Raw genomic sequence first — 22,119 nt, forward strand, 5'->3', positions numbered from 1 at the left:
GCCGGCCATCTTCCGACACAAATCGAAAGATGGCTGGCGATCTCCTGAAACCAGCCAAATCAGTATAATCGAAAGCCAATTTTTGGCCAGCTTCAACTGCTTTCCGTCATGGAGCCGACAAAATTTCAAGGGGAAGTGTCGGTAGGGTAGTGAAGGCGGGACGGGGGCATGCTCACGAGATGGCCGGCTTCACCCGATAATGGAAAAAAAAAAGCCAGGCTTGATGAGCATTTCGCAGGCTTTAGTTGGTTCCTTTTTTTTTCACGACCAAACTTCAAAAAGGAGCCCCAACTGACCATCCGAGGGAATCGGGGATGACCTCCCCTTACTCCCCCAGTGGTCACCAATCCCCTCCCCCCCCAAATAAATATCCAAGTTCTCATCAGGGACGTCCTAAATCAAAACTATTTTTGCTTGGCTTTTTCAGTACTACCACTGGAATTTGAGCCAGCTACCCGTGGATTACAAAATCAGTACTGTAACCACTTGGCCACAGCTCCACTTACTTGGTTATTCCTCCCTTTTGATTATGCCCCTTCAGGTCTCTCTCAGCCAATCACAGACAGGGGTCTCTCTCAGCCAGTCACAGCATATTTAGCTGTCTGTGAGTGGCTGAGAGAGACCTGAAGCGGGCATAATTAAAAGGGAGGGACTTTCAAGTAAGTGGAGCTATGGCCAAGTGGTTAGAGCACAGATCTTGAAGTCCAGAGGTGGCCAGTTCAGATACAACTGAAAAAGCCAAGCAAAGATAGTTTTGATTTAGGACGTCCCTGATGAGCACTTGGATTTTTCCCCACTTTTTTGAAGCCGGCCATCTGTAAACCCAGCAACCTCAATATTTGACCTAAATGTTGAGATTTAGCTGTCCCCAACTGTATTATCGAAAGAAAAGATGGCCGGCCATCTTTTTCGATAATACGGTTGGCACCGCCCCTTTGCGGAGCCAGCCCCAAAGATGGCCGGCGCCATTCAATTATGCCCCTCCATGTGGCTTGCCATGATCTCACATTGGTGTGGTGGGTGTGAATGCTTATAGGTAGCAGATGTTCTTACCTTGCAAGACTCTTTTTGCTGCTGCTTGTGAGACCTGCTGCCTTCCCTCCTAAAAGAAGCACAAAGGGCTCTCAAGAAAAGGTACAAGTGTGCTTTATTTATGACCCAACAGGGGACATGTTTTGGCGTAAAACAGCACCTGCCTCAGGGGTTAGTTCAACAGGACAACACAACTAATGTAAGCTGTGGCTTAAACGGTAATAGAGAGATATCAATCCGTTTTTAGAATGGTTAAACATTAACTTGATGCGGTTTAAACCACCATGAAAATGCACCCAAAAAAACTTTTACCTTTACTTGCCTGCCCTTTGTGCTTTTTTTTCTGGATCGCTTTGCTGTGTACTTTGACCATCTCTATTGTATGCTGTACTTCTAAAAGAAACATGCCTTGATCTGCAGGACAAGGAGAGCAAGGAGGTTGCTTTCTTTTTCAAAAAAGTTTAGCTCCCTCCTGGCTTCCATCTGGCACGTGTATGTGTCAGGTCCCAATAGTGGGTGCTATATTTTATTTATTTATTTATTTATTTATTTATTTATTTATTTATTTGTTGCATTTGTACCCCACATTTCCCCACCTATTTGCAGGCTCAATGTGGCTTACATAGTACCGTGAGGCGTTAGCCACCTCCGGTGATGAAACAAATACAGAGTGATGTTATAGAGAAATGAGATATATGCGTTACAGACACATTAGAAAATCAAGAGAAGAAGAGTTAAATAATGTTCGTTGTAAGTTATGGTTTTGTTGTGTAGCTGAGTTTGACACTTAAGTTGGATCCGTAGGGTATGCCTTTTCGAACAAAACGGTCTTTAGTGATTTCCGGAAGTTGAGGTGGTCTTGGGTTGTTTTTATGGCCTTTGGTAATGCATTCCATAGTTGCGTGCTTACATAGGAGAAACTGGATCCGTAAATTGATTTGTACTTGAGTCCTTTGCAGCTAGGGTGGTGAAGATTTAGGTATGTCCGTGATGTTCTAATTGTGTTTCTGGTTGGCAGGTCTATGAGGTCAATCATATACCCCAGGGCTTCTCCATAGATAATTTTGTGGATCATGGTGCAAATTTTGAAAGTAATACGTTCTTTAATTGGGAGCCAATGCAGTTTTTCTCGTAGGGGTTTGGCACTGTCGAAATGCGATTTTCCGAATATAAGCCTGGCTGCTGTGTTTTGAGCAGTCTGTAGTTTCTTTATGAGTTGTTCTTTGCATCCTGCATAGAGTCCATTGCAATAGTCAGCATGGCTTAGTACCATTGATTGTATCAGGTTGCAAAAAGTTACCCTCTGGAAGAATGGTTTCACGCGTTTAAGTTTCCACATTGAGTGGAACATTTTCTTGATTGTGGAGTTAACTTGAGTCTCGAGTGTGAGGTTTTGGTCGATTGTGACTCCAAGGATTTTCAGGCTATCTGAAATGGGGAGGGCATAATCTGGGGTGACTAAGTTTGTGGGTCTATTCGTGTTGTATTGGGATGAGAGGATGAGGCAGTGTGTTTTTTCTGTATTGAGTTTTAGTTGGAATGCGTTTGCCCATGGGTTCATGATATGGAAGCTGAGGTTGATTTCGTTGGTGATTTCTGTCAGATCATGTTTGAAAGGGATGTATATTGTGATGTCGACTGCATAGATGAATGAGTTAAGGCCCTGAGTGGATAAGGACTTGGCTAATGGGGTCATCATTAAGTTGAAAAGGATCGGTGATAATGGTGTTCCTTGAGGTACTCCACACTCTGCCTTCCAAGGTGATGAATATACTAGAGTTTACTTTCACTTGGTATGTTCTGGTGGTTAGGAAACCCTTGATCTAACTGGGTATAGTTCCGCCTATCCTGAAGTAGTCTAGGAGTCTTAGTAGTATACTATGGTTTACCATGTCGAATGCACTGGATATGTTGAATTGGAGGAGAAGTATGCTTTTGCCTGTTGCTATTTCCTGTTTGAATTTGGCCAGGAGGGTGGTTAGCACTGTTTCGGTGCAGTGGCAGGTGCGGAATACTGATTGTGATTCGTGCAGTATTGAGAATTTGTATATGTAATCGGTCAATTGTTTGGTTACCATACTTTACATCAGTTTGACTGCTAGTGGGATAGATGCTACTGGGCGGTAGTTGGTAAGATCATTTTTTTTTTCTTGGAATCTTTTGGTATTGGGGTGAGCAGAATGCTGCCATTTTCCTTTGGGAAGAGGCCTAGTTGGAGCATGAAATTTAGGTGGGATGTGATATCTGTTATGAAGCGGTCGGGGGAGGGGGGATTTTAAAAGGTAACTGGGGCAGGTGGGAACTGGCCCATGTGCACATGGCTGCCCTGTCACAAAAGAGAGGGAGTACAGTATACAAGAACAACCAAACAAACAAACAAAGCAAACACTGGATTGAGAAAAATGTAGTTCTTTATTTATAATGGGTCTCCATTATAAATAAAGAACTACATTTTTCTCAATCCTGAAGGCCCAGTGTTTGCTTTGTTTGTTCACATGGCTGCCCTGGCCATTGTCGGGAAAGGCCGTTTATATGCTGTGCAGATCTAGAGTTTACCACTGCAACTGGAGCCAGGACGGTGGATACTGAATGGATAACAGTACACATTTAGTGCCACTTTCTAAGGAATTCTATATATGGTGCCTATCATTATTGCTATTTATGCACCAATTTTGGTGCAGAAAAGCGTTATAACAGTAGCAAGGTGCTGAAATGGACCAAAAACAGCAAATCAGTGCAGAGTTATACATACACGCCAAGGTGTTTCTTTGCAGATCTGAAAAGGTTCATAACGATGGGAGGGACAAGAGCGGGTCAGAAGCATTCCCTTAAAGTCTGTGCAGTGTTATAGAAATAGAGGAATCCATTCATAATTTTCACACTGGGATTTACACCTTGTTTCATTTGGTGTAAATCCTCACGCCCAAAGTTGGGCTATGCTATGCACTGTTCTATAACAGGCACCCATCCTTAGGTGCCCTTTATAGAATACCATTTAGTGCTGTTTTTTTTTTTTGTGCTGATTTTGTGGTGTCAGCCCCCAGATTCTATATATGGCACCTGAAAATCTGCATGGAAATTAAAGCACATTCTGGAACAATGCATGTACCTTCATTGTTTAACTAATCAGTGCTGTTAATTGGATGTTAGCAAGCAATTATCAACACTAGTTGGCATTAAGATTTAAGCACACAACTTCCTAAGTGTATTCCATAACAAGGTGTGCCTAAATTTTAAGTCACAAGCATAGTTGAAAAGGGGGTGTGACCATGGCATGGCATGGGTGTTTCTAAAATCTATGCGCATTATTATATAATACACCTGTTCTGTGCCTAATTTATGCATTGAAATGTATGCCAAGTAAAACATGGCCTAAATGCACACAATCATATTTGGGTGTGTGAAGAGGCACTCGGCGTATTCTATATACTGCATGCAAATTTAAACCTATTCTATAACGTTTAGGCATACTTTAGAGAATACACCTAAGTGTAGTTTCTTACCGCACTGATTTTTCAGGCGCCATATATAGAATCTTGCTCCATTGTTCTGCCCTGGTTTTACAGCCTGCCTCACTGTGAATTCTTGAGAATTTCTCTGTTTAGGTAAATCAGGGGCGTAGCCAGACTTTGACGGGAGGGGGGTCCACAGCCTGAGGTGAAGGGGCACATTTTAGCCCCCCCGGCACCGCTGACCCCCCCACCACCACTTTTGACCCCCCCCCCCCCCCGCCGCTGCCACCACCACCACCACTTTTGATCCTCGCCCCAGTGCCTCTGACCCTCCCCTATTGACCCCCTCTTCCCGCCTCCGCCAACTCTCCCTGCTGCCACCGTCAGGTACCTGTGCTGGCAGGGGTCCCCAACCCCCGCCAGCCAAAGTCCTCTTTAGCGCCGGTCTCTGGGCCGGCGTGTTGCTGCAGCTGATCTGGAAGGATTCTGTTCTGAGTGAGTCTTCCTCACATCCTGCAGGACATCAGGATGACTCACTCAGAACAGAATCCTTCCAGATCAGCTGCTGCAATGCGCCGGCCCAGAGACCTGCGCTGAAGAGGACTTCGGCTAGCGGGGTTTGGGGTCCCCTGCCAGCACAGGTACCTGACGGTGGCAGCAGGGAGAGTTGGCGGAGGTGGGAAGAGGGGGTCAATAGGGGAGGGTCAGAGGCACTGGGGCGAGGGTCAAAAGTGGTGGTGGTGGTGGCAGCGGCGGGGGGGTCAAAAGTGGTGGTGGGGGGGGAGTCGGCGGGTGTCGGGGGGGGGGGGGGCTAAAATGTGCCCCTTCACCTCAGGCTGTGGACCCCCCTCCCGTCGAAGTCTGGCTACGCCCCTGATTTACCTAAACAGCTTTGAGGCTGCTTAAAGGGTATAAATGTTCTGAAATAAATAAATAAAACAGAGGTTTCAACCAGAAGTGTTCCATACCACCAGCCTTTTGTGGTTGAATTAAATTCATTCTCTGTTACAAAGTCCTCATTTTTACAAAACAATAATCTGCCAGGTTGAGATGCCACTTCCAGAATTATCATAATACCAATTAAAAGAAATGAAAGGGAACAGACTAAGGAGACCCTTTACTGAAGCACAATGATTGTCCTAATCACTACATGACAAGTACAAAGCCTTTGCTTAAACTGTTGAGAGTTTTCCCAGTCTCTGTTAATGCAGTTAATAAAGATAAAATACACGTGGAAGGTAATTTTATGATGGGTCACTTATGTGTGAAAGCCATAAAGGTGCCTATTTCTGTTCTTTAGGTAGAAGTGTGGACAAAAGATCAGATTTCTTTGACAGGCATACAGAATCTCGCGACTAAAACCGAGACCAAAATAGAGGTATTGTGAATATATTATACTTTTTTTCTGTCTATTTTGACACATTTATCACCTCTCTTTTTATATCTGCACAATATATTATACTAGTAAAAAAGGCCCGTTTCTGACACAAATGAAACGGGCGCTAGCAAGGTTTTCCTCGGAGTGTGTATGTTTGGGAGAGTGTATGTGAGAGTGACTGTTTGAGAGTCAGAGTGAAAGTGTGAGTGTGTGAGAGAGAGAGTGAGTCTGGGTGTGAGTGTGTTTGTGAGAGAGTGTGTGTGTGAGAATGAGAGTGTGTGCAAGTGTGTATGTGAGACACAGTGTGGGAGAGAGTGTGTGTGTGTGGGCGAGAGAGAGAGTGTGTGTGAGACACAGATTCTCTGTCAGAGTGAGTGTATGAGACCAAGCAAGTGTGTGAGTGACTGTGTGGCACATAGAGAGTGAATGTGATACAGTGTGAGACAGTGTGTGAGAGTGAGAGTCAGAAAGACATTGTATATGAGAGAGAGAGTGTGAGTCGTGCCCTCCCAATCCATGGCCATCTGTCCCCTGCCCCCTCCATTCATCCTTTTCCAGCAATTCCCCTCTCTCCGTGAGCCCTGCCCTCCCAATCAATGCCCATCCATGCTCCTCTGTCCCCTGCCCCCTCAATTCATCCCTTTCCAGCAATTCCCCTCTCTCCATGAGCCCTGCCCTCCCAATCCATGGCCATCCATGTTACTCTGTCACCTGCCCCCTCCATTCATCCCTATCCAGCATTTCCCCTCTCTGCCTGAGGCCTGTCCTGCAATCCATATCCATCCATGCCCATCTGTCCCCTCCATTCATCCCTATCCAGCAATTCCCCTCTCCCTGAGTCCTGCCCTTCCAATCCATGCCCATCCATGCTCATCTGTCACCTGGCCCCTCCATTCATCCCTATCCAGCAATTCCCCTCTCTCCCTGAGGCCTGCCCTGCAATCCATATCCATCCATGCCCATCTGTCCCCTCCATTCATCCCTATCCAGCAATTCCCCTCTCCCTGAGCCTTGCCCTCCCAATCCATGCCCATCCATGCTACTCTGTCACCTGCCCCCTCCATTCATCCCTTCCCGGCAATTTCCCTCTCTCCCTGAGCCTTGCCCTCCCAATCCATGGCCATCCATGTTACTCTGTCACCTGCCCCCTCCATTCATCCCTATCCAGCATTTCCCCTCTCTGCCTGAGGCCTGTCCTGCAATCCATATCCATCCATGCCCATCTGTCCCCTCCATTCATCCCTATCCAGCAATTCCCCTCTCCCTGAGTCCTGCCCTTCCAATCCATGCCCATCCATGCTCATCTGTCACCTGGCCCCTCCATTCATCCCTATCCAGCAATTCCCCTCTCTCCCTGAGGCCTGCCCTGCAATCCATATCCATCCATGCCCATCTGTCCCCTCCATTCATCCCTATCCAGCAATTCCCCTCTCCCTGAGTCCTGCCCTTCCAATCCATGCCCATCCATGCTCATCTGTCACCTGGCCCCTCCATTCATCCCTATCCAGCAATTCCCCTCTCTCCCTGAGGCCTGCCCTGCAATCCATATCCATCCATGCCCATCTGTCCCCTCCATTCATCCCTATCCAGCAATTCCCCTCTCCCTGAGCCTTGCCCTCCCAATCCATGCCCATCCATGCTACTCTGTCACCTGCCCCCTCCATTCATCCCTTCCCAGCAATTTCCCTCTCTCCCTGAGCCTTGCCCTCCCAATCCATGGCCATCCATGTTACTCTGTCACCTGCCCCCTCCATTCATCCCTATCCAGCATTTCCCCTCTCTGCCTGAGGCCTGTCCTGCAATCCATATCCATCCATGCCCATCTGTCCCCTCCATTCATCCCTATCCAGCAATTCCCCTCTCCCTGAGTCCTGCCCTTCCAATCCATGCCCATCCATGCTCATCTGTCACCTGGCCCCTCCATTCATCCCTATACAGCAATTCCCCTCTCTCCCTGAGGCCTGCCCTGCAATCCATATCCATCCATGCCCATCTGTCCCCTCCATTCATCCCTATCCAGCAATTCCCCTCTCCCTGAGTCCTGCCCTTCCAATCCATGCCCATCCATGCTCATCTGTCACCTGGCCCCTCCATTCATCCCTATCCAGCAATTCCCCTCTCTCCCTGAGGCCTGCCCTGCAATCCATATCCATCCATGCCCATCTGTCCCCTCCATTCATCCCTATCCAGCAATTCCCCTCTCCCTGAGCCTTGCCCTCCCAATCCATGCCCATCCATGCTCCTCTGTCCCCTGCCGCCTCCATTCATCCTTTTCCAGCAAGTCCCCTCTCTCCCTTCCATGACCCCCCCTCGCATCCATGCTCCTCTCTCTCCCATGTCCCAGCCTGGCCCGCCCTCTTCTCTCCCCCCCCCCCCTTCGCACCCATGCATCCCTTTTTGTTTTTTTTCTTCTTTTTAAATTTACCTCTGTGGCGGGTTCCGGCAGCGAAGCGTCAGGGAAGGAGGCGGCGCTCCCGACGTCTAGCTTTCCCTTCGCTGTGTTCCGCCTTCTTTTGACGTCATCCTTGACGTCAGAAGAAGGCGGAACACAGCGAAGGGAAGGCTAGACGTCGGGAGCGCCGCCTCCTTCCCTAACGCTACGCTTCCGGATTTGTTTGGTTTTTTTTTCCGCCCTCGACGTCATGACGTTTGACGCGAGGGCGGGGCAGAGACGGCTGGCTGGCTTGAAGGCTTCACACCATGAATCCACGAACCCTTCAGCCTGGGAGTGACGTCAGATGACTTCATGGCTTCACAGAACGTTGTCCTCAGAACGTTGAGGGTGCGTTTTATTATATTAGATATTCACAATACCTCAATGTTGTCATATTTATCACATTTCATTTCATTATTATTGTTTTTTTTATATTCATGTGTGTTAAGTTATAATATCAATTTCATCACATATCTTCATTTTTCACTTATCATTCAAAGTTTTTGGTTTTATTTAGGTTTACAATTTCAATTATGTACATTATGTCCAATAAGCATTTCGTTGTTCTTGTACCTGCATGTTGCTTATATTATTTTGTATTTTATTTATGAGGACCCCTGATGAAGGCCTGCGTGCCAAAACATGGCTCGTGTTGGGTTCATTTTGTCGGCTCCCTACCGCATTTTGAGTCATTGGCCGTTTTTGGAACTTGTGTATGGTGTCTTCCACCTTTTGTTTGCTTGTTTCATTTATTTTGTATGGAACTATTTGTTTCCTGTTTTTGTTTCTCTTTTGTTCCTAGCACATAGCCTCAGGGCTCCAAAATGGAGGCACCTAATTGTAGAATTTACCTCCACAGAGTACACAGACACACATTTACACCTCCGTCAGAACAGGTGTAAATATATTCAAGGGAATGCATATGCTATTAAGGACAACCTGAAAACTTATTTTATAATGTTAAATAGGTATCTATGTTACCTTTACTAAATAGCTGTTTGGGGACATTTTACAAAAGCACCCTATTATGAAATTACCACCCATGGGTTGATTTAATCACATAAATGCTCGTACAATGATTTCAATTTCACAGCTCCTGCATTTTTCTCTGTAAGTGTACATTTTTCAATTGCTCTGTGATTTTTAAACTTCACCTGTGTTTTATATGGCTTTTACCTTGGATCTCACTTGTTTTCAGTCAAATGGGACTCCACCTGCTTTATTGTTGCAATAAATTCATGTGAAACTGGTTGCTAAATCCAATTTGTGTCATTCTGTCTTCCTCTGTGGTCTACCCTAAATCTCTCAGCATGTTTCACAAAAATGGAATCCTATTAACACCAAATAACCACCTCTGTATTTTATTCTGCAGTTACTACAGTCCTTCTAGTGGCACTTCCGTAAAGCGCTGTCTCTCCTTCATGAATCTGTGATCGCTTAAAGATTCAACCCCATTAATCAGAAAGAAACCATATCTCTTCTATTGCATGAACCTGGCATGCTTCCTTCTTTATTGTCCTTATTTATAGTAAAATTACTATGCATTTATATTGCCCTGGTTTAAATATTTTGGAAGATCATTTGTAAATACATGGAAAATCACTATTAAGTGCAATATTCATTTAAACACACACATTTCCTATCATTTTCATTAATTTGGTTGTGAAAAAGTTTCCAGCTGGCAATAAGGCAATCTGAAATGCAAATGTTTTGAAAGAGGCAAGTTAAATAATTGTAATTACAGGATTCAATAGTTGGCATATTAGGTTTTTGGATTTGAACACAAATGAGTCAATTCACCCATTTAAAGACTTGAAAAGTGATCACCTGCTAACATGAAAACATAAGAGCATATGATACCCTGAGAAGTGCATTAGATATAGTGGCACCAGTGCATACAGTGTCTGTAAATCGAAGTTTTGATTGTTCTCCATGGCATACTAAAGCATTGAAAACCTTGAGAAGAGAGTTATGTAATACTTAATATGTATGGAAGCATATGAGGAATGTTGATGATTGTGACACACATAAATTAAAATTGGTGGAATATATGGCTGTATGTAATAGTTTATAGTTTATTACTATCTCAATATATCACTGTTACAAACTCATTGATCATAACGGTCTACAATAAGATAATTTAAAAAACAAGTTTCTGCCCCCCATTTTTATTTTGAACTTTTTATTAATGTATAAGTAAAACAAAACAAAACAGAACAATCAATCCACATTCCACTACACACCATCCACCCTTGGGCACACCACCATATACATACAGACTCTCCATCATTGCAAATAAAATAAATAATTTATAAAAAACATCAATGAAAGAAATGCCAGTGATATATAGGACAGATTAGAAGCGGGGGGGGGGGGGGGGGAGAGGATGGGAGAGGGGAAGAGGCTGTGAGGGAGAGCACAATGCTGGTGATGCTGAGACTGCAACTGGAATGACAAGCTAGCCTGATGGTGGGGGAGGGGAGAGCCCAAATGCCAAATCTTTTAAAAAATGGGGTTTTAACAAGGACTTAAATTTGGGGAATGAGCTTTCAGATCTTATCAAAGGAGGTAGGTCGTACCAAAACTTTGGGTCAGTGAAGAAAAATGCAGAGGCCCTAGTACTCTCATAGTGTGCCGTCTTAGGGGGGTAGGGTAAGACGATGAGCAATTAGGGCTATAGGGAATGGTCAAGGAAGAGAGGTAGGAAGAGGGCCTAGATGAAGGGCTTTATGTGCAAGACAGAGGATTTTAAATGCAAAGTGAAAGTGAACTGGTAGCCACTGAAGTTTGGCCAGGAAGGGGAGAAGTTCAATCAAACCTTTGAGCCCTACAAAGAAGGTGGATAGCTGAGTTCTGAAGAATTTGGTGGTAGTGAAGTGAGGCCTTTGTTATACAGGAATAATCAGAATTACAGTAGTCGAATCCGGATGTCACATAATGCATGTATCAAAGCATAACTTGTGGAAAAATCTAAATTGCTTTGAATAGACAGGAGTCTCCTTAGGGATAGAAATCTAAGTTTGGTAACTTGTGAAACTTGAAAATCAACTGTTAGCTTTGAGTAAAAAAATAACACCAAGATAATGGAAAGACTCCATGGTTGGAAGGGGCCGTCAAAGAGATAAGGGGTGAGAGATGGGGTAGGGTGGGGTCTAGTAATCCAAGAAATGATAGTTTGGGCTGGGTTCAGGATCAGTCTTTGTGTAGCAAGCCAGTCAGCTAAGGCTTGAACATTCCTGTAGGCAGCTGAGATTGGGATGAATTGGGGAAGTGGGAAGGATAAAGTTTGTATCATCTGCATAGAAAAAGAATTTGATGTAATAAGTATTGCAAAAAATTAAGAGGTTTGAGATTGAGCAAAAAGGGCAGAAGAACATCTGGCTATCGGTTTGCCTCCTGAGGAAGCTATCATGAAACAGAGGCTCTGTAGAGGAAACCACCACGTAGAAGCTACACTTCAGATAAGTGCCCTCTTTAATCTTATTTGTACAGTTAGTGACCAACTTGGCGAATAAAGAGTCATAAATATACACAATTACAAATTGGACACCTTAAGTTGGAGGTTTTTGGCTGATGAGGAAGCTCACCCGGTGCTGAGTAAGTGTATTCATTAGACAAAAAGCAGAGCAACTGAAGTCTTTTCCTCCAACAAGGAAAAACTAAGTGGACATTTTCCTTGTTTGCGTTACAAAAATTATAACTGCCATTAATAGACTGAAGAAGTTATTTGCGACTGTGAAATACTTCTGTCAAGGAAATGATAGAAATGAAAAGTAAGAGGGGTCAGGAGCAGAAGACTTTGCGCATTTTATGGTTAATAAACTAGAAATGTTGGAGCAAAAATTAGAAGGAGTTGAACAATAAATAGTAATTGTTGGAATCAGTTTTATCTGATTGATGATGCTATAATTGTTTCCACTATTCAAAATTTGAGATCTACAGTCAGTGAATGATCTGTGTTCATCTGTGATTATTAGACAGTGGGCAGAACTGATAGCTCCATCCTTGACCTTTATGTAGTATGATTCTGATGTTTAATATCTAACTATAAAGGGTTTATTGAGATGCAGGTTTTTAGTTTAAATTCTTGTGTTAGTTGTTTTGTTTTATCTTCTTTTATGTATGATTTTATTTTCAGCCACTTAGGGCTAGATTCTATATATGGTGACTAAAAAAATTCACGTGTAAATAAAAATTGCCTAGATGTGTTCTCTTAATGAGGCCTAAATTTTATAGAATAGGCTTAAATTACCATGCGTTATATAGATTATGCTGAGCGCCTCTCCACATGACCAAATTTGGTCCCATGTATTTAGACCATATTTTACTTGGCGTAAATACTGATGCCTATATTAGATGCAGAGAGAGAGAGAGAGAGAGAGTGTGAGAGTGTGTATTCTATAATAATGTGCATAGATTTTAGAAATGCCCATTCCACACCAATACTCATGCCCCCTTTTCAACCATGTGACTTGGAATGTATGTGCACCACATTACAGATTATGCTTAGTGAGTTGTGCATGTAAATTGGAATTAAAGCCCATTAGTGTTGATAATTGCTTGATAGCATCCAATTGACAGCACTGATTAGCTAGTTAACCAATTAAGTTACATGCATTGTTATAGAATATGCTTCAATTTCCATGTGGAAATTAAGGCACGATGTATAGAATTTGGGGGGTAGTGTTAGGCAGGATATTGTCCTGACTTGTTTTTGTTACTGAGATTTGGTTAAGTGAAGGACTCCATGTTAGTTAATCAACTTTGTCCTGAGGGTTACAACATTTTTGTGAAGTCTCATATGGGGCAAAAGAAGGTGGTTTATTGATTTTAGCAAAGTATGGATTTGCTTTCACACAGAGGTCCATTTTAAGTTGTAGCCTGTGTGAGGTTCTGTTCCTCTCCTCTTCTGAGTTAAATATTTATCTGTTACTCCCCCCCCCCCCCCCCCCCCCCCCCCCCCCCCCCACACACACACACCGGGGTTCTTTATGCTAAAGCTCTATTATTTCTGAAATTTTGCTTTCTAATGGCATTTCTTCACACAATACCATCTTATTAGGTGATTTTAACCTGCATTTAGATTTAATGGCTACTGACTTAGTTGTTTCTGATTTTTCTGAGGCTCTTTTTGGTTTAGGCTGGAAGCAGATTCTTTTCTCCTGTTCTCATACTGCTGGTCATTTACTGGACGTGATTTTTTTTTTTTTAAATAGTCATACAGTGGCTATTCTCAGTCACTGATGCCTTGGTCTGATCATTATTTGATTTCTCTCAATTCCCACATTAAGGAAACCTAATGGTTTTGCTTCTAAGCTAACTAGAACCATTAGAGGTGCAATTGATCCTATAAAGTTAAAAGATCTTTTCATAACAAGGTTGGCTGAATTAGATAATTTGCCTGCTTCTGATACCATCAGTCTTTGGTATAATTCTGAACCATGCTCTATCTGGATCAAGTTGCTCTCTTTAAGTCTGTTACATGTGTACAAAAATGTACTGCCCCTTGGTTTACAGTTAAGTTGAGGTCCTTAAAGTAAATGCTTTGAAGAAAAGAGCATGAGTAGTGAAAATATGTGGACTCTGTCCATTTGATGGAGTACTTGTGATCTGGATTGGCCACTGATGAAAGCAGGATACTGGGCTAGATGGACCATTGGTCTGACCTAGCATGACTATTCTTACCTATCAGCAAGAGACGCTGAAGGCAAAAAGTGTTTCTTTGATGAAGCTATTGCTAGAGCATTGTCGTCCTCTTAACAGCTATTTAGAACAGTGACTACTTGTCTTTTGTGTTACCTTTGTGTGATATTTCAGTTTAAACTTCTTGTACTGACCTTTAAATGCATCCACTCTGCAGCCCCCCATTACCTCTCCACTCTCATCTCTCCCTACATTCCTCCCCGTGAACTCCGCTCACTGGGCAAATCTCTCTTGTAGTCCCCCTTCTCCTCCACTGCTAACTCCAGGCTTCACTCTTTTTCTCTCGCGGCACCTTATGTCTGGAATAGACTTCCTGGACCTTTATGTCTAGCTCCATCTCTACCTGTTTTCAAATCTATGCTGAAAACCCACCTTTTCACTGCTGCTTTTTAGCTCCTAGCCACTACTCAATTGCCCTCCCCTTGTCCCTTCCTTCCTTCCTTCTCACCCATTACTTCCCACACCTGTAACTGTCTTGTCTGTCTGTATTATTTAGATTGTAAGCTCTTTTTGAGCAGGGACTGTCTCTTTATATCAGGTTTTCAGCGCTGCGTGCGTCTGGTAGCGCTATACAAATGCTAATAATAATAATAATATTTCATGTCAGGAGTTTGCTGATTTCTTTCAGAAGGAAAGTTATTTTAATAATTTAATTTTGTCTTCTGAACAGTCTGACAGTGTGATGAATAAGTGGTTGGACTTCTCTACAGTTTCTAAGGTCTGTGATGAGAAAGTTGAATCCTTCGCACTGTTCCCTGGAAATTATTAAATCTTTGAGTACCGACTTGCTGTTCCCTTTAACTACTACCATGAACAAGTCACTATCTGAAGGGCTTGTCCCTAGGACTTTAAAATAAGGTTCTGTTTGTACTTTGCTAAAGAGTGGTGCATTTGATCCTAAACAAATTGTGAACTATCATGCTATCTTAACGCTGACGTTCTTGGCAAAAATTTTGGAAAGGCTTATGTTGGATCAATTGCACAATTTCCCTGAACTGAATGATTTACTTGTTGTATGTCAGTATGGTTTAAGATCTAAGCATACAACTGAAACGTTGCTGGTATCTGTATTTGATTTGATATATGCTAGATTTGATAGCGGTGAGGAATATTTAATGAGTTTCTTGGATATTTCCACAGCCTTTGATAAATTCATCATGAAATTTTAATAAATAGGTTATATTCATTGGGGATTCATGGTATAGTTCTAGAGTGATTCTGCTTGTTTCTCTCAGAGCATTATTTTCATCTTTGTTTAGGTGAGAAAAACTCAGCTTGGATTCCTATTACTAACAGGTGTGCCGCAAGGGTTTGCTATCTTTGCTATTCTATTGAATATCTATTTGGTCCCAATCTGTCATGTTCTTTCCAGTCTGGGTGTTCAATATCAAATTTATGCTGATTATATTCTGGGTTTTTTTTCCCCAAGTAAAGTTGTTCTGTCTCTGATACTCTGTCTTTTTTGAAGATGTGTTTGCAGATGTTAGGCTCCTGGTTTAGCACCAATAGGCTGAGGTTGAATATAGGGAAAGCACAAATATCGTTTTTGTCAAATCAGTCAAATCTTGGGTGTTGGCCCAGTGCTTTAAGCTTTGCATATATTGAGATAGTTTCAAAATGTAAGTAGCTTGGGGTTCTATTAGTTAACTTTCAAATTGCAAATTAGGAATGTTATCAGGAAGGCCTTCTTCAGGTTGAGATTAATAAGGTGTTTGAAGAAATTGTTATCTGAGGTGAATATCTGTACATTTTTGCAAGCTTTGGTATTATCGGTGCTAGATTATTGTAATCCATTTCACGTGGGCCTTTCTAAATCAAAGATCCAATCTCTTCACCGCTATCACCGATCCTCTTCAACCTAATGATGACCCCACTAGCCAAGTCCTTATCCAACCAAGGCTTAAACCTTTCATCTATGCAGACGATGTCACAATATTCATTCCTTACAAATATAAACTGACAGAAATCACCAACGAAATCAAGATCAGCTTGAACATCATAGACTCTTGGGCAAATGCATTTCAACTAAAACTAAACAAAGAAAAACACACTGTCTCATCCTCTCATCCCTACATAGTGCGGATAATCCCATAATTATCAACACCCCAGATTATACCCTCCCTATCTCAGATAGGCTGAAAATCCTCGGCGTTACAATGGACCGCAACTTAACACTAGAGAGCCAAGTGACATCCACAAAAAAGAAAATGTTCCACTCAATGTGGAAACTGAAACGCGTGAAACAATTCTTCCCGAGGGGAACATTTTGCAACCTGATACAATCAATGGTACTAAGCTATGTAGACTACTGCAATGGAATTTATGTGGGATGCAAAGAACAAACCTTAAAGAAACTTCAGATTGCTCAAAACACGGCAGCTAGGCTTATATTTGGAAAAACGCGATTTGAAAGTGCAAAACCCCTTCACGAAAAACTAAACTGGCTCCCAATCAAAGAACGCATTGCTTTCAAAATCTGCACTCTGGTTCACAAAATTATCTACGGTGAAGCTACGGGATACATTACAGACTTGATCGACCTACCAACTAGAAACACATCCGAATCAACACGAATGTACCTAAATCTGCACTACTCAAGCTGCAAAGGACTCAAATACAAATCAACTTATGTGTCTAGTTTTTCCTACATAAGCACACAACTGTGGAACGCATTACCAAAAGGCTTCAAAACTACGAACAACCACCTAAACTTCCGGAAAACACTAAAAACTAACCATATCGTAAAAAAGAAGGCAAGGAATTCCACAATTTTGGCATCTGGTGATAAGTAGAACAGGGAAGTTGTTTGACTGACAGATGGAAATTGCAATAAACACTGATTTCTTGTAGTATAACTGTGCAGTAAGGATATTAACTCAAGCATACAAAGCGGGACATTAACAGATAAGATTTTAAACATAATCACACAAACCTTCAAGTGTATGCATTTCATGATCAACAACCAATATTTGGTAATGATGTTTAACTGAATCATAATGCTTCAGGCCAAAAATTAATCTAACAGACATATTTTTGCATGGTGTGAAGATGGTTAATAGAAGTTTTAGAACATCCAATAAGAGCCAAATTACAATTATCATACCTGTTTTAGGTGACTACCTCTCTTTTGGCAGTTTGTTGGAACAAGTGCTGATAGTATATATGCTTTCTTCTACAGTTAATTGTATATGCATGACTTTATTTCCTTATTTCAAGGAACTGTCTTGGAATTATATTGTTACAGCATGTGAAACAGAAAATAAGTCATTGCTTATGATTCTGATTTCCTTTTATAACTTTGCCTTTCTGAATGGCCTTGGGCAAGTCGCTTTAATTCTCTTTGCCTTAATCTAGCTATCTGTAATTAGAGTAATATTAACAGTATTGTTCACTTTTTCATTTACGAACTGTCATGAAATCCAGGACTGAGGCAGAATAAAAAAAAGAAGCGAAAGAAATGAGGGATATAAGGCTAGAAATGGTTCTTTATAGTCTTTTAGAGAGAAAACAATGGGAAACACATTTCCTGAGTCTGTAAGTGTTTTTTTTTTCTATTAGATTGCAATTGACATATTAAATATCTATGTGTGGTTGTAAAAGAACACAGAGCAAATAATTATGGACTTGATGCATATCTTAAAACTCAATAATAAAATGTAAACTGCAGAATAAAACTTTTCTGAATCTGCTCATATATTCCTCTAATAGAAACATAGAAAATGGTGGCAGATAAAGACGGATCAGCCTATCCAGTGTGAGCCTCCACGTTGAAGTGTGATAACTTATCTATTTGTTTAACTGTATGGTTTCATTGCTGAATTATATTTTTATTCTCCTAACGTGAAACAATATTTTGAGACCAACATCTTCAAGAAAGAACTCAAGAAAAATACCTTTAATAAGGGCATATCAAGGACGATATAATATGATATTTTTGTGGGTTGAAAACTTCTTGGTTGAAATATAAAGGGCAGAGAATGACTGCCACTGACCAGTTTACCCTGTGATGGAAATATGTTCAAATTTTAACTTATTGTAGGTATTTGGTTTTTTTATTTAGAGTGTAACCCTGTGTGGATCTTGCAGTTTTGTGGGTAATTTGTAGCCACAGGATTGTCAGCTCACATTAGTTGGCTTGCAAAATGCAGGTCCATTTGTGCCCTTGTACTTTGTTCCAGTATGACAGAAGAAACAAAGAACAGACGAGGGTATTTGAGACTGAAATTTATGTGCATACTTTCACTGCCTCGTCTTAGCAACATTTATACTTTTATCTGCAAACCATGGAAGCAGAAATAATCATATTCATGCAGTATCCTAGAGACACAGCAGTCTCTCACTTCATTGTGTCAAGGGTCTCTTTCAGGGTTCAGGTGTCCCATTTGTCCCTATATCACCTGGAGTATATACAACTTATTCAAAAAGGCGGTAAATAAATCCTAATAAATAATATAAATTAAAATTAAAAGGTACTAATCTACCAATTGCCCACAATCCTCTTCTTTAGGGTTGGCTCAAGGCAATTTGCTACCTGACAAATGAACTGGCATTTCTTCCCACCTTGCCCACCTCCACGATGACATCCAAAATAGGGTACCTCTTCATTAGAAAGTGCCCTCACTCAAAACATTGGTTATGTGGTTGCCTCAAGAAAAGGTAAAAGCAACATATTATAAGACTATAGGTTTCTTTTACTAAGCTGCGGTAAGTGCTAGCACATGTTTACTGCAACATAAAAGGGCTTATTGTGGGACAGGCTCAGGCATCCTGCAATAATTCCTGAATCTGTGCATGTTACCCATGTGCTAAAGATTATTTTTTATTTTGGTTGAGGGGCAGAAATTGGACATTTCTATGCTAATGAGTTAGCGCATCTATATTAGGGGCCCTTTTACTAAGACGCATAGGCGCCTACATGTGCCTAACGCATGTCAATTTTGAGTTACCACCCGGCTACCTCGTGGCCCTTGCGGTAATTTCATTTTTGCTGCACGTCCGCTATGGGCAGTCATCGGCATTTTACACATGTAGACCATTACTGCCTGGTTACCGCGTGAGACCTTACCACTAAGTGAATGGCTGACGGTAAGGTCTCAGACCCAAAATGGATGCACGACAATTTTTATTTTGCAGCATGTTCATTTTTGACAAAAATTTTAAAAAGGCATTTTTTACTGGTGTGCTGAAATGATTCTGTGTGCACCCAAAACACACGTCTACAGTACCACAGGCCATTTTTCAGTGTACCTAAGTGCATACTAACTGATTAGTGCAGGGTTACTGCGTGAGCCCTTACTGCCTACAAAATGCGTGATGCTAAGTGTTCATACAATAATATTTTTAATGGCCATGTGCTCATGGTGACATTAGTGCATGGCTTTAATACAAAAAAAATAGAAAATCATTCATTTTACTGTTGCTGTAAAAATGGCCTTAGTGCACTGGAAAGACCTGCATAAGTCACGCTAATGCTACTTTTTATCATAGCTTATTTATTATTTTTATTTATTTGATTTAAGACATTTTTGCCTCATATTAGCCCGAGAATGACTCAGGTTCAATGTGGCTTACATAACAAACAATTAAATGAATGATACATATTAAAAATCACATAAACAGATTATAAAGTACAATAACTAATGTTATAACATTGGTTTTGTAAAAAACAAATATAAAATATGTGGTGAATTAACTTGGATACAACTATGCTTATGGGTAGATGGATAGTGTGAATTGTTTGTGAATTTGGAGGTAAGAGCATAGATAAATTCTCACCAAATTCTCTCTCTCTCTCTCTCTCTCTCTCTCTCTCTCTCTCTCTCTCTCTCTCTCTCTCTCCCTCCCTCCCAGAATTTCCTCCTTTACATCTCCCTCTCTTCCTATTTCTTCCTATGCCCAGCATTCCTCCTTTTATTCCTTATTTCCTCCCATATCAAACATCTTCACTCCATATCTCTATGCCCATTTCACCTCTGTTCAGCATTGCTCCTTCCTTTCTCTATTCTTCCTTTTTAGGAGGCAGTTACTAAGCTGTGTTATGGCACTAACATGCATTATTTGCCCCTTAATGCATGTTAAAGATAGCTAAAGCTACCTTTGGTGCTATACTACAAGGTTTGTAAAGGGGGTGGGTGCATACTAGTACTGCAAGCTGTGTTATAGCTAGAAAAATAATCCCAACCAAAAACTGTTTAAAAATACCATCTTGGAAGCCCAGACCAGATGCATTCCATGTATTTACAAATGTGGAAAGAAGAGCAAATGACAGCCAGCATGGTTAAAAGATGAAGTGAAAGAGGCTATTAGAGCCAAAAGAACAACCTTCAAAGAATGGAAAAAGGACCTGAATGACTAAAATAAGAAGCAACATAAACATTGGCAAATTAGATGCAAAGCACTGATAAAGAAGGCTAAAGGATAATATGAAGATAAATGTGCTGCAGAGTCAAAAACACATAGTAACATCTTCTTCAGGTACATCAGAAGCAGAAAGCCTATATGGGAATCCGTGGGACTGTTAAATTATGAAGGAGCAAAAGGGGCACTCAGAGAGGACATGGCAAAAGCAGAGAGACAGAATGAATTTTTTGCTTCTGTCTTTATGGAAGAAGATATAAGAGATCTATCTGTACCAGAAATGGTTTTCAAGGGTGATGATGTGGAGGACCTGAAAGGATTTCTTGGTGAACCTGGAAGATGTACTAAGCCAAATCGACAAATTAAAGAGTAGTCAATTATTTTGACAGGATAGCATGTACCCTAGGATACTGAAAGAAATCAAATATAACATTGTTGACCTGCTATTAGTGATCTGTATTCTGTCATTAAAATTGTCTGTAGTACCTGAAGATTGGAGGGTGGCCAATGTAACACTGAGGGGGTCTTTTACTAAAGGTTAGTTTGAGTTATCTGCAGCAGGTTCCATTTTATTCCTATGGGCCCTACTGCAGATAACTCAAACTAATCTTTAGTAAAAGACCCCCTGATTTTAAAAAGGTTTCCAGGGGTGATCCAGGAAATTACAGACTGGTAAGGCTGATGTCAGTGCCAGGCAAAATAGAGGAAACTATTATAGAGAATAAAATTATGGATACATAGATAAACATGGTTTAATAGGACAGACTCAGCATGGATTCAATTAAGGGAAATCTTGCCTCACCAATTATCTTTATTTCTTTGAAGTCATGAAAAAACATGTGGATAAAGGTGAGCCGGTTTATGTAGTGTATCTAGATTTTCAGAAAGCTTTTGACAAAGTCCCTCATGAGAGACTCTTGAGAAAATTAAAGAGTCATGGGATAGGAGGCAATGTTCTGTTGTGGATTAGGAATTGGTTATTGGACAAAAAACAGAGGGTTGAGTTAAATGACCATTTTTCTCAATGGATGAGGATCAATAGTGGAGTGCCACTGGGATCTGTATTGGGCCAGTGCTATTAACATATTTATAAATGATCTAGAAATTGGAATGACAAGTGAGGTGATTAAATTTCCAAAGTTATTGAAATGCATGCGAAAAATTGCAAAGAGACCTTAGGAAATTGGAAGACTGGGTATCCAAATGGCAGATGAAATTTAGGTGCTGATTTTCTAAATACAAGAACGTCCAAAAAATAGCACAAAGCGGCAGATGGATGTTTTTTGTCCAAAACGTCTAAATCATTATTTTCAAATCACATTTTAAAGATGTTTTTCTATGCAGTTTGTCTACAGTGCATCAATAGAAATCAAACAAAATAAAACATGGAAAAGAAAATAATATGATACCTTTTGTATTGGACATAACTTAATACATTTCTTGATTAGCTTTCGAAGGTTTCCTTTCTTCGTCAGATCGGAAATAAGCAAATGTGGTAGCAGATAGTATATATAAGAGAAACATCAAAGCATTACTTTGACAGTCTGACAGAGTGGGAGGGTGGGGGTATGCATGGGGACATCAAAGCATTTCATTGATATTCTAACAGGATGGGTGTTGGTAGGTGAGAGGAGGGTGATAAACAGAGAAATACAACTTTATGATTTATAATGGGCTAGAAAACCCAGATCCGTATTACGTCCTGTCCGTTGGGTGTCAAAATATTCAATCATTCTTATTTTCCTACACTGATTATGTTCTGA

This window comes from Microcaecilia unicolor, chromosome 1, assembly GCF_901765095.1.
Source record: "Microcaecilia unicolor chromosome 1, aMicUni1.1, whole genome shotgun sequence".
Classification (NCBI taxonomy): domain Eukaryota; kingdom Metazoa; phylum Chordata; class Amphibia; order Gymnophiona; family Siphonopidae; genus Microcaecilia; species Microcaecilia unicolor.